General features: G+C 35.1%; 1 pseudogene; it reads right to left on the bottom strand.

The window, feature by feature from the left end:
* Nucleotides 1-2,239: 2,239 nt before the first annotated feature.
* Nucleotides 2,240-9,964, bottom strand: LOC128027089 (translation factor Guf1, mitochondrial-like; annotated as a pseudogene).
* Between the last annotated feature and the right edge of the window lie 2,747 nt (nt 9,965-12,711).

Genomic DNA, 12,711 nt, shown 5'->3' with positions numbered 1-12,711 from the left:
AATGCATTTAAATGGTTTTCAAACAATATTTTTATTTTAGTAGTCCATATGACAGTCCTAACCACAAGCTAGAAACACACACAAAAAACATTCTAATATGAATAAAAAAAAAAAATCAATTATAATGGGTGAAATTTGACAGTAGTTTATACAACCCTGGATATTTCTCTTGATTTTTATGGTGAAACAGCTGTCAGATAGCAGTAAAGCCCACCTTTCTTTGATTTAACTGGCCATCTCTATTATATTGACACTGACGAATGCTGGCAAATGTCACGGACCCCTGAGGCAGCTAGCTAGCATGACGGTAATCTTGGCGTTGTACAATATTTTTGCAGATTCTTTCTTCTTTTACTTGTTGGCAGGCCACTAATTAGAAAGATGGCGTGCTCAATTGCAACCATCATATATTGTCAAAGTATTAAGAAAATGAATGGCCTTAAATATTGTTAAAATTCTCAATTATTATTATTTTTTTTTTATTGTGGAGTTAAATATAACATGGACATGTTCTAGTCTTGTCAGACTCACCTTGCATAAGCTCCAACACTCAGAAATGTCCTGGACTGGACTATTTTCAGCCTTACATCCACAACCACTGCAACTCCCTCTGGCGCTGCATGGGAATGAAATGTGTTCAAAAGAAAACAGCGCTGCCAAATACTTCTGCATCCACGCAGGCTAAACGGTTTCCACTGAAAACCCCCAGCTTGCAGACTCTGAATCCGCTCCTGAGAGAACTGCAGTCTTGTTTCAACCTGATGAAGATGAATTCATCAAACCTTCTTTACTTTCCCAGATCAATATCACTTAGTTATATGAACTTTAATAGCATTTCCAAATCAATCATCATACTTAACATGGCATGTTCTTATTCACAAATCAACCCCAGGCTTTGGTGTCTGTAATGATTATGTTACTAAGGGAACTATTTCTGTTTAAGAACATAGATGAAAGCATCTTTTGGGACGTCAATGTGTCAGATTTGGTGCAATTTCTTCTTTCCCTCGGCCTGCTTCTCTAGCAGCTTCATTTTTCATGTAATGTCACCACCGTACTAAGAAAGACAGATGTGACCAAGAATCAGCAGCTAATCAAAAAAGTAAAAGAAAATGTTTTTCTCTATGAGAAGAGGTACTCTATATGCTTTTATCCTAATGTGGAAAACAAAGATAAGAAATATTAAAGTAGTTCACCTAAAAATAACATTTTGCTTCTAATTCATCCATGATGTACTGTAGATGAGATTGTTTCTTCATCATAAAAGATCTGGAGAAATTTAGTGTGACATCTCTTGCACTGCAGTGAATGGGTGCCATCAGAATGATGAGTGTCTAAACATTTGATAAAAACACCACAATAAATAGAAAGAAATCCACACCACTCCAATCTATCAATTAACGTCTTGTGAAGTAAAAAACTGCATGTTTGTAAGAAACAAATCCAACATTAATGCATTAACTTTAAATCCACCTACATATTTGTTTACAACTGTTTTTACATGTAAATGGCGCTTGATCTGGGCGTATATCTCTCCTGATTCAGACAAGACAACTTTTCACTTGAGGAAGCAATATTACAGATTATGGACTCATATTTGAGATTGAAGCAAAGTTAAGAACAGCTTAATAATGGATACATTTTTTACATATACGCCGTTACACAAAATGTTAATGCACTAGAGTTGTGCCAATTATTTCTTGATGATTGTGATGTTTTTATCAGCTGTTTGGACTCTCTTTCTGATGGCACCCATTCACTGCAGAGGAAACATTTGTGACCAGGTGATGTAATGCTAAATTTCTTCAAATCTTTTCTGATGAAGAAACAAACTCTTCCACATCTTGGATGACCTGAGGGTGACATAGTTTTTAAGCCAATTTATCTCGATAACACAATCACAGCAATCACATCAAAAAACATGGAAGGTGAGAAGGTGAGTGTTTGCTCATCTGCAATACATCTATAGGACTTTTCCTATCAGATGTCAAATAGACATTGAGAAAATGTCTTTAAGATGTTTATGAATTAGAATGTATGTAAAACTGAAATCTTAAAGGTGTCTGTCAGATGTTTGTACACAGCAGATGCTTCGCTGTTTGTGCTAGCTGGGTTTGTTCTGCTTGGATTATAAATTTGTTTCATGTATGTATCTGTAAAGCGACTTTGAGTTTCTGAAATGTGCTATATAAAATTATTATTATTCAAATAAGCAATAATTCCTTCTTTCACAATGAGCTCACCTGGCGTATACTGACGACATGGATTTGAGCTGGTCGTAAAAGTCCACCAAGATTTAATTTAGAGCGAAGATGCACTTCATCATCAACCGATGGTCATCGATGTAGACCATGTTCTTCTGGACGGCCCAGCGGCTCTTTAACAAGGCAGAGAATCGCATTGTGGGTCACTACAAATGCAAGACTCAGAATATGCTTTCACAGAAACTGAGGCAAATTAAGTAGATTTGGTCGCTTTGGACTTCATCCTTGAATTAGGAGAGTCCAAGATTGTTACTTTGTGTGTTACTTAGAGTGAGTAAACCACGCTAAACTGCAGTCAACCTGAAAGGTGACTGATCTTATCTCATCTGAAACAGGGTCATGATCTTCCCAGTGAAGTCATCCGGAGCGATGATGGTTCCCATCACCATGGGTTCCAGATACTTCACGACCTGTGTCTTATCAGGGAACTGAGCAGGGTTGATGATGGTGATCACCTCTTCACTGTGTTCCTACATAACAAAGACAACTCAGGAATCTGTTCCTCAACCCTAAACGTTCATCTTTCTCTGTGTACTATATCACTGAGAAGAGTGCTATCCAAGTGGTACAAGGTTTTCTGGGTGGTTTTCAGCATATTGTGACAATGAGTCTCACCTTTATGAGTTTGGCAGATGCTAGCACAGCCTTGTATGATACAGTCGGAGCGGTTACTATGACAGATGCGTTATACTCCTGCTCTAAACGCTGATTAAACACTTCCATATGCAGCAAACCAAGGAATCCCAGCCTGAGAGAGAAATTTACCACTTTATTTAAAAAGTGAAACAATACCTGTTCGACTGAGCGATGAACTTAAAACAACGGTTTAAACTCTCACTGATTTGTCTGTGTGTGTGTGTGTGTGTGTGTGGGCTGGGTATTCTGACTGATCCATAGGTCACATGCCTGAAAGTGTCACACAATTCTAGATTTACAACACTGTAATCCTAACCTTTAAACTTTGGCATACACAATTTAGCACAAAAATCAGGACGGTTTTGGAAATCCACCTGCAAAGACCATGGATTTAGCCGGTTTGAAGCCTGGCAGCGCCTCCACAGGATGTTTCTGGAGGTAAAGTGTGTCTCCAATTTCTTCCTTCATTCCTGCGATCACATGACCCACCCCTCAAAACAGTCTCTGGTTTGACTGGGACTGTAAAAGTTGAAAACATTTGTCTCAATATTTCTTGATTTTGTTCTACCTCTTTTTCACATGCCTTTGAAACTGGTATCTTAATACAAAACTGTTAAGGACAGACTGATTTATTTATCTTCTTTTCGTTTTCTTGCGATATTTGTTAATGCAGTCAGTGATGTCAGATTCTCACAGCGTCTCTGTTGGGTGTTCGACGGGTCTCAAAAGGCCCAACTCGTTGACCTCATATGACTTCCCCAGATGGGCAGAGATGATCTTGTCTACTTTGGACACACGTCCACCAAACAGAGCGATGTTGGCCACTACTCCTCTGTAATAGTCGAAGGTGGAATTAAAGACAAGGGCTTTAAACAGATCGTCGCCTCTTGCTATCGGACTGAAACAGGAAAAACTGATCAATCACATGTACAGAAATGTATGAAAACACTAATTACTCATGGGACTTCTATTTAAAGAATGAAATGCCTTATTTATACATTTGAAAATGTTCCTTTAGGTGCAATGCCAACAACGTCCTTAAAAGGAAGAAGTTATGAAAGAAGTTAAAAAAACACATCATGGAGGAAATGATGGAGAATGTAGCCGAGCAGGTTTTGGGAAAGCACATGATGACACACGATGAAATAGATTTACCAAAATAAAACTTCCTGATTCATTGCCATCCTCGTGATCACAGGTACTGTTTAAATATTCACAGGGAATTAATACATACATGTACATATTGCATATATGTAAGGAAAAGTTATTTTAACACTAAAGTGGGAAATACATAATTCAAATGGTTAATAATAACTAAATAAATACCACTGAAAAAATGTATCACAGTTTCCACAAAAACATTAAGCAGCATAAATGTTTGCATCATTAATTATAATAATATAATATATTAGAATGATTTCTGAAGGATCATGTGACACTGAAGACTGGATAAATGCTGCTGAAAATGTAGCTTCGCATCTCACGAATAAATTACATTTCACTTTATATTTATATAGAAAATATTTATTTTTAAATTATAAAAATATTTCACAATACAACTCTCTACGGACACCTTGGCAACTGAATCGCCATTGGCTAGTAAATGTTTTAGTTTACTCGCGAGACTGATATTATAGGCTCTGTCAAGCATTATAATAATATGATAATCAATTATCATTTAATGATATAACTTTAGAAATTAGAATTAAAACTTGATTACCATGATTGAATGCATATTAGTCATTTTAACTGAACATTTTAACTGGACTGGTGGTGGTACTTTTTTGGTAATTCATTGTTTCTGTATTTAATTTTTCTTTTTTTTTGTGAACTGTCTACTAATAAGAACAATATAAAAAGTACTAAGGATTAATAAGCTACTGGATTCATGAATATTATGCGATCGCTCAAACTGATTTGCTGAAATCAGGGACGATAATAGGTGAGCGCCAGCCAATGAGATTGTCATTTGTGCAGTAGCCCCGCCCACTACCGGAAAATCCGACTGTTCTTAAAAGCTGAAGAATTCCCAAAGAACACCGTTATTTTGACAGGAAAATACAACAAAGAATATAATTTACATGTGGCGCGTCAATTCTCTCGTTCTCTCTCTCTCTCTCTGTCTTCTTGTGTGTGAGACAAAGCGACGGCGAAGTGTGCGCCTTCACACCAGAGTCTACGATATGACAAATACACAAACAGAAGTGCGCAGCGCATCCATTCAGATGAACTGAAAAATATCACATATCACTGATGGAGAGTGAAACTCTGAAGCTGTTTGCCGAATAAAATCTGAAAATGTATTAGCAAAGGGGGGATATGCTTAGGATGTGCTTGACTGTTTTGCAAATAATTTTACAATGCAATTGCAAATTTATAAAATATATAAAATATTATCAAAATCAGGCACCATTTCTTCAAATGTATAAATTAACAAACATAAAACGAATAATATATATATATATATATATATATATATATATATATATATATATATATATATATATATATATATATATATATATATATATATATATATATTATTGTCTTTTGAAGTGAATTCTTGACACGTTTTGTGAGCCCGGTGTCTGTAACTAATTCTGTTCTTGCTCTGATAACATCTGTATCACGAAACTTCTGTTCTTTCTGACATCACACATCTGTTGATTCAAAATATTCTCTCTATTGTGTGAACTCTAACGTATGATTCATTGTCGACGCCCTCTCCCTCTTCTTCAGAATCCTGTTTAGAAAGATGTAATCTAGGCTCTGGGGATCATTGTGTTCCTTTAGTCTGATACAATCTTGAATTACATGAATTAAAAGATGGCCAATACAATCAATAAATCACTCCCACATAGTCTCTGCTGTTCTTACAGTCTCACAGTGACCTCTTGTGGAGAAAAGTGAAATCAGTTTATGACACTCACGGGGGAATGCGTTTCATCACCTCTTTTATTACTTGGTCCACATTTGTGCCCAGCTTTGCAGAGATCTACAGGAAACAATCACAAGTCAAAGTAAAAATGACATGACATATATAGACATAAAAAAATCTTCCTTTGGGATATCAAAGACTTTTTCAATCTGTTTTTCCACTCGTTGTGGATCAGCATTTTTCAAATCCATCTGATGATTAAAAAAACACATTAAATTGTGTCCTGCCTCTGTACTTAACTGATGTAAAATGACAAGGATATTTCTATAATTTATCCAAAGGACTGGGATGAAACATGTTTTTAACTTGCTTTATGTATATAAAATATTGACTACATTTGAAGGAAAGATCAGAAATGATCTCTGTAATGTCTACCTTGTTTATCACAGGGATGATTTTCAGTTGAGCCTCAAATGCCAGGTAGAAATTGGCAACTGTTTGCGCTTGAATTTCCTTTGAATGAAAGAAACAATGCATAGATTAATTTATTTTTAAGGTAATTAAGAAAGGCTGCATGAAAATAGTGTATTTATGCTAATATATGTACAATGTACAATGTGCTATGTTATAATCATTATCAATTATTTTCTTTATTGAAATGAAAGCAACTGTAAATATTAGATGAAACCTAAACTATAAACTTTAGCTATAAATGTAAAAAATTGAAGTTATTATGGCAACTGAAACTGAAAAAAAAACTCAACAAATTACTAAAACCTAAACTAAAATTAATATGAAAACTGAATATATATATATATATATATATATATATATATATATATATATATATATATATATATATATACACACACACACACACACACACACACACACACACACACACACAGTGGCATGCGAAAGTTTGGGAACCCCTTGAAGAAACTGTGAAAATGTTTTATAATTTTAACAAAATAAGAGAGATCATACTAAATGCATGATATTTTTTGTTTTTGTATGATTTTGTATGATTTTGAGATACATCTTTTCACACTAAGGATAACTGAGGCACTAAAACACAATTATTTAAAAAGGTTCAAACTTTTGAATGGGGTTATTTTAATAATTTCAGCTTTTATTTTTTTGTCTTGTGGACTATATGGAAACATCTTTTATGTAAAATATCTTACTCAGGGCAGTACTATATAAAAAAATAACATACATTTTGTATGATCTCTTATTTTTTTTTAAATTATTCACATTTTCTGCAAGGGGTATACACACACACACACATTATAATGTTTAAAATATTATTTAATAGTATATAAATAATACTAAAATAAGTGCATATTTTCATTGATTACATCTTTTGAAAAACAGGCTCAGAAATCAGAAACTGAAGAACCTTTACTACTCTGTTGACCTTCCATTAAACGTTTAATAAGAAGTGTCATTTATAAAGTGTAAAATACAAACCCAGCCAAATTCATTATTCAGTTGCAACGAAGCCCATCAGTTAGAAATCAGCTGTATACAGTAAGCTCATTAATTTAAGATAAAAAAAATGTTTTCTATAAAAAAGTTTCACTAATTAATTATACAGTTATACATCAGTTATAGCCTACGTACTTATAGCCTGCAATCATATATATGTGAATAATAATAATAATAATAAACAAGAAAAGCCAATTTGTTTAAGAGAATGTAGTTTGAATGGTACACATGTGTGCAAAATACTTAAAATAATGAAAGATAATAATAATAAAACAATAAATTATAGCTCTTTTGAGCACTACAACCATTCGGTAATAGCAAAATTTTCACTAATACCATGAATATGAAGTAAAATTTCATTCAGTATTATGCTTTTCTCGAAAGAAAGACATTTATTTACCCATATGATCTTAATTAGTTTTATTTCATTTGATTTATGGCTGGACGAAAAATTATAGGCCTATAATGGAAGGCAATTGAAGATGTTTGTTATAATTAAAAAGTTTGTTGGCTAAGATTTAAAACAGTTAATTTGTGAATAAAAAGGTATTTTCAAAAGTTCAAATGAGAAAACAGCAGCTTGAACACTTTTAGAATAGAATAGAGTAATAGATTTGAATGATAGAATAGAATAGAAAAGACATCATATTGAATTTATTTAGACTGTTTTATGGAGTTTTTATTGAGATTTTTTTGTCAGCACACATTGACTGCACTTCTATCCCTCAGAGTCTTGTTGTAAGTCCTGTTAAAAACACAATGACTAAGGTCTATAGAATAGAAAAGAACACTGTAAAACAAAACTTTCAATACTTTTCTTACAGCCGTTGACTGAGTGTACTTGCTCTTGGTTCCCACAAGCTGTCACCCTAAACACAATATATTAAGCAGCAGGAATAAGTGGGAAGAAAATCATTACCATGGCAACATAACAGCCCACTCATAGTGAGTAGGTCTCTCTGAATATTGCTTCAGTAAGAAATCAAATGAGAGATGCTTTCCTGGTTCTGACGGCTGATATTTATCATTGCCATGGCTTTCTGCAGCTTTGTGTTTGCACCTGTCACTTTCTCAACATCAATGCTGAGGACAAAGCCTATTTTATTTCATGATCAGATGCCTTTATGAAGGATATTTATAGAACGCTGCTCACATTCACTTTGAAAAGTGTTTGCAGCTGTGTGTGTAGTTATGTGAAATTGCGGTTTGGAGTGTTTATGTATATATGCATGTGAAAATTAACATGGAGAGTTTAATGTATGTATATATGAATTTAGAAGTATGCATTAAGCATTTTGTATGTTTTTTTGCAAGAGAGAATCTGAGAAGCAATAAATTAATCAGCATTTTAAATGTAGTCTAAAAAGGGAAAGTGATGTGACAGTTAGCCAAGTATAGTGTGTCATACTCGGCATATGTGCTCTGCAATTATCCCATCCAATGTTAGATTGACATCCAACAAAACATATATCTTTTCATAAATAAAGAAGAAAAAAACGTTCCACAAATGATCTATAAAAATATGAATATTTTGAAACCAGAGATCTTTTAACAAACATTCTATTAATGGAAGAATGTTTGTTCATAACGAGAACCTTAACAGATGTTCCAAACTCTAAAAACCTTCCCTGCTAGCTGCATTAGTTGATTTTATTCTCCTGACATCTGAACACTTTATTCATCATCTTTGATTTATTTCCCTTCACTCTAAGGAAAAAAAGGTACATAAAGCTTTCAAGTTTCTAGATCATTTAACCTAAAAGATACATATCTTAAAGGTACATTTTAGTACCTTCTGAGATGTAAAAGGTACAAAAGGAAGAGCTGGAAGCAAACAGACTGTGATGGGTTAAGTCACCATCATTAAACATTTCCTCTTCCCGCTGACCTCTCACACTGCCTGGTGGATATTTGCTGTAGGCCTCAGCCCCATAATAATGATGTATGACTGTGTTTAACATGACGTTGATAGGCTGTGTGATAATGTGCCCCTCTGTAATGGCAGTTAGTAAAGTATTGCTCATTACAGTCGTGCTCTACTGCCTTGCTGATCAGATCCTGAAATAAGGCCTGGACCCACGCGTTCTCCTTGGTGCGATTGTGCCACCCACGTCCAGCCCAGCACTTGCTCACTCCTCCGAGAAATCAGTCTGTTGTGCTGAGGCAGGTCCACAGAGCATTTGAGCATTTAAATCTCACACAACATTTGATTCAAAGAACAAACAGCAGGGTCGCTCATATACTGTACATGTCACATGACGGTCATTGCATAAAACTTTCAGTTGAAAACAATATGCTTCGACTTCAAAATTTTCTATGAAAATAAAAGCATGAAAAATGTTTTAAAGGATTCATGAACTACCTTTGTTTTTCATTTTGTAGATTTTTACATCAAAATGCGTCACAATTCAGAAGTAATAGGCTATTTTCTGTCCAGACACCCATCATCGAACATTCTGTTTGAATGGGCGTGGCAGATTGTAGACACGCCCACTGCAGTGCTTGGCTAACAGTTGTGTATATTTGACAGCCTACATCCTTCATAGATGGACGCTGCTGTGATTTAGGTTAAGAACACAGTAAATACACAGTTTATTTTAAACGCTCTATAATAGCAGACAAAGCAATAGTGATCACAAACAGTAGTAATAAAATAGTAATTAAAACAGTTACTCACACTTGTGTGGTACGACATTACTTCCACTCATTCATCCACTCTTTCCTAATGTTGGGATCCGATGGAATGTTATGCAAAGACTGTGTTTTTCCACATCTTGGCAATGCAAAGCATTTTGTTGTCTTTGAAGCCATTTTTTTTTTCTGCTTACAACTGCTTCTTCTTTTTCTTGATTAACGGTGAATAACTCCTTAGGAGCATTATCGCCTCCTGCACTGGATGTCAAATGCATAAACCTGTGTTTGTCTCTCTGGTTATTTACACTACATATGCTAATCAGTGGGAGGAGCTAAACAGGCAGTGATGTAGAAGCAGGCATTGATCTTCTGCAGCGGAAGCGGGGTTAACCCACACTATTACATCATAAAGTGACACATTCCACAAGCTTTCATTTTGGCAGATTGGCTTCAGCATAAACTGTTTTTAGATTAACAAGAAAGTTTTGAGTTCTGAAATTTACAGGATGTTTTTTTTTTATAGTACAATGACCTCTAATATGACAAAAGCTCAAAGGAAATTAGATTTCTCAGTTCATGACCCCTTTAAAGAGGTTTCATATCATATCCGGCAAACCAAATTTGGTATTAAATTAGTGAATAATCTGTGTATTTTGATCGGTGTATGATACACTGATTTAACAGAATACAAAGATGTCTATTTAAGACTTCTGCTCCAGTGACAAGCTGTTTTTCTTCCCTGTGTGGACTGGATGAGTGCGATTACATTGCCTGAAATTTAATCCCAGTTCAGCCCTGCCTTCAACCACTGTGTGCTCAGTTCTGCTGTGCGCTTTGGGTCATTGTTATGCTGGAAGGTAAACCTTCTTCCCATTGACAACTTTCTGGCAGAGGGCAGCAGATTTTTCTCAATAATTTGATGGTATTTTGCCCTTCTATCCTGAAGTCCTCCAGTTCCTGCTGCAGAGAAACCCCCCATAAAAGTATATGACCACCTATGCACCTAATCACCTTCTCAATGGCACACAAAGCCATTCAGATTTTAAATGTGATCAGCTTTCGATGATTGAGTTTACAAGTCATTTTTGGGAGAGGGGTGATCCTTTCTTTTTTTTCTGAGATGGTTGTGTTACATCTTTCACTTGGATGTTATAAGTTGCACTGAATAAATACAGCTGGACAAAACAAAACTGTGTCCATCTTAATTTCAGACTGCAAAGCGATTGTGATTATTGTAAAGGTTTCTTTTAAAAGATTATTTTCTATACCCACTATACACACACACACACACACACACACACACACACGCGCGCCTGATATGTATCTTTAACTACAAACAGTTAACTCCATTAATGCAAATTTCATTAGCAAAGCTTTAGTGTTTGATTCACTAATGATAACTCATTGGATCAACTGTTTGTGAGTCAGACTACACTGGTTGTGCTATAGATTTTTGTTTTAGAAAATCTGATTAAAAAATAGGTATGAATATGAACTGTTTCTTGATTCCTAACCCTACTTCCTAACATTTCCATGTATTAACAGCAAGGTTTGCCTGACCCAACATACAACACGTGGTTTGAAGAATGGATTGCATGAGTTTGTGGAAAAAGGTCTTTGCTTGTTTTGAGTCTTTATCCACCTGTTCAGAGGATTTTAACATAACTAAGTGATTTATCTAGTAAATGGTTTTGTAAATAAATGCATCTGCCAAGACTTTAATTGTAAATGTAAATTAATTTCCCGTGATTAAGCAGCCCTCTTGCACAACCTTTGCCAACTAATTATCTGAAAACTGTTTGACAATTATTCTTTTTCGACTTTTCACAACGTGCTTTGTTACTGGCATGATACAGCAGAGTGCTCCCTGCCAATATGCATCTTTTGCCTTGTTCATTTGAGAAAGTAAAGCTAAAGGTTGGTTCATTTCTGTTGCCTCTCTTAATTCCCTCTTTCTGGAGCAGTTCCCTTGGGTTATTACAAAACAAGCCAAAGAGGGGCTTTGTCATATTGAATTTGAAATCAAATCAGTCAATTTAAAAAGGTGCTTGTTGCCTTAAAAAAAGCTTTGCTTTGTTCCCTCTGCTTTTACTCCCAATTACCTGAGCAGCATACCACAGCATGAGTAATGGGATGCAAAGTGGTCTGTCTGCCTCGGCCACATCTCTGCAAAGCACTTACATCCTCATACACGCACACACAAAAATAATGCATGCATGAAAGGGTACACATACATAAACAGTATATCAAAACATGCACTGATGCATGCTTTTTCTCAGGTTTTTTTTTCTTTAAGAGAATTTCCATGTCTTGATGTAATCAGCCAATGTTGCACAAACACGGCCAATGCTCTTAGATTACTGCAGTACATTTTGTTTTAGCTGACTGATTGAATATAGGTATATACCAAGCCTCAGGCAGCTTTTCTGGATTATCAGAGTCATTCCTCTTATGGAGCACCTTTGAAACTTTGTAAATGAAAATTCTTGCGTTGTTTTTAAATGAATAGCTCACTCAAAACAATTTAATTAGCTGAAAATGTACTCACCCCCGGGCCATCCAAGATGTAGACAGGTTTAAAGAAATTTAGCATTACATCAGTAACTCACCAATGGATCCTCTGCAGTAAATGGGTGCCGTTAGAATGAGAGTCTAAACAGCGGATAAAACCATCACAATAATCTGGAATCCAGTCCATCAATTAAAGTCTTGTGTAAATTACAAGTTCTCTATCCATAATATTGCTTTCTACAGGCGTCTCATCTTAATCAGGAGATAAATATGCACAGATCAAGCACTGTTTACAAG

The sequence above is a fragment of the Carassius gibelio genome, chromosome A14 (genome assembly GCF_023724105.1).
Source record: "Carassius gibelio isolate Cgi1373 ecotype wild population from Czech Republic chromosome A14, carGib1.2-hapl.c, whole genome shotgun sequence".
In the NCBI taxonomy this organism is placed as follows: domain Eukaryota; kingdom Metazoa; phylum Chordata; class Actinopteri; order Cypriniformes; family Cyprinidae; genus Carassius; species Carassius gibelio.
This window is presented reverse-complemented; position numbering and strand designations above follow the sequence as displayed.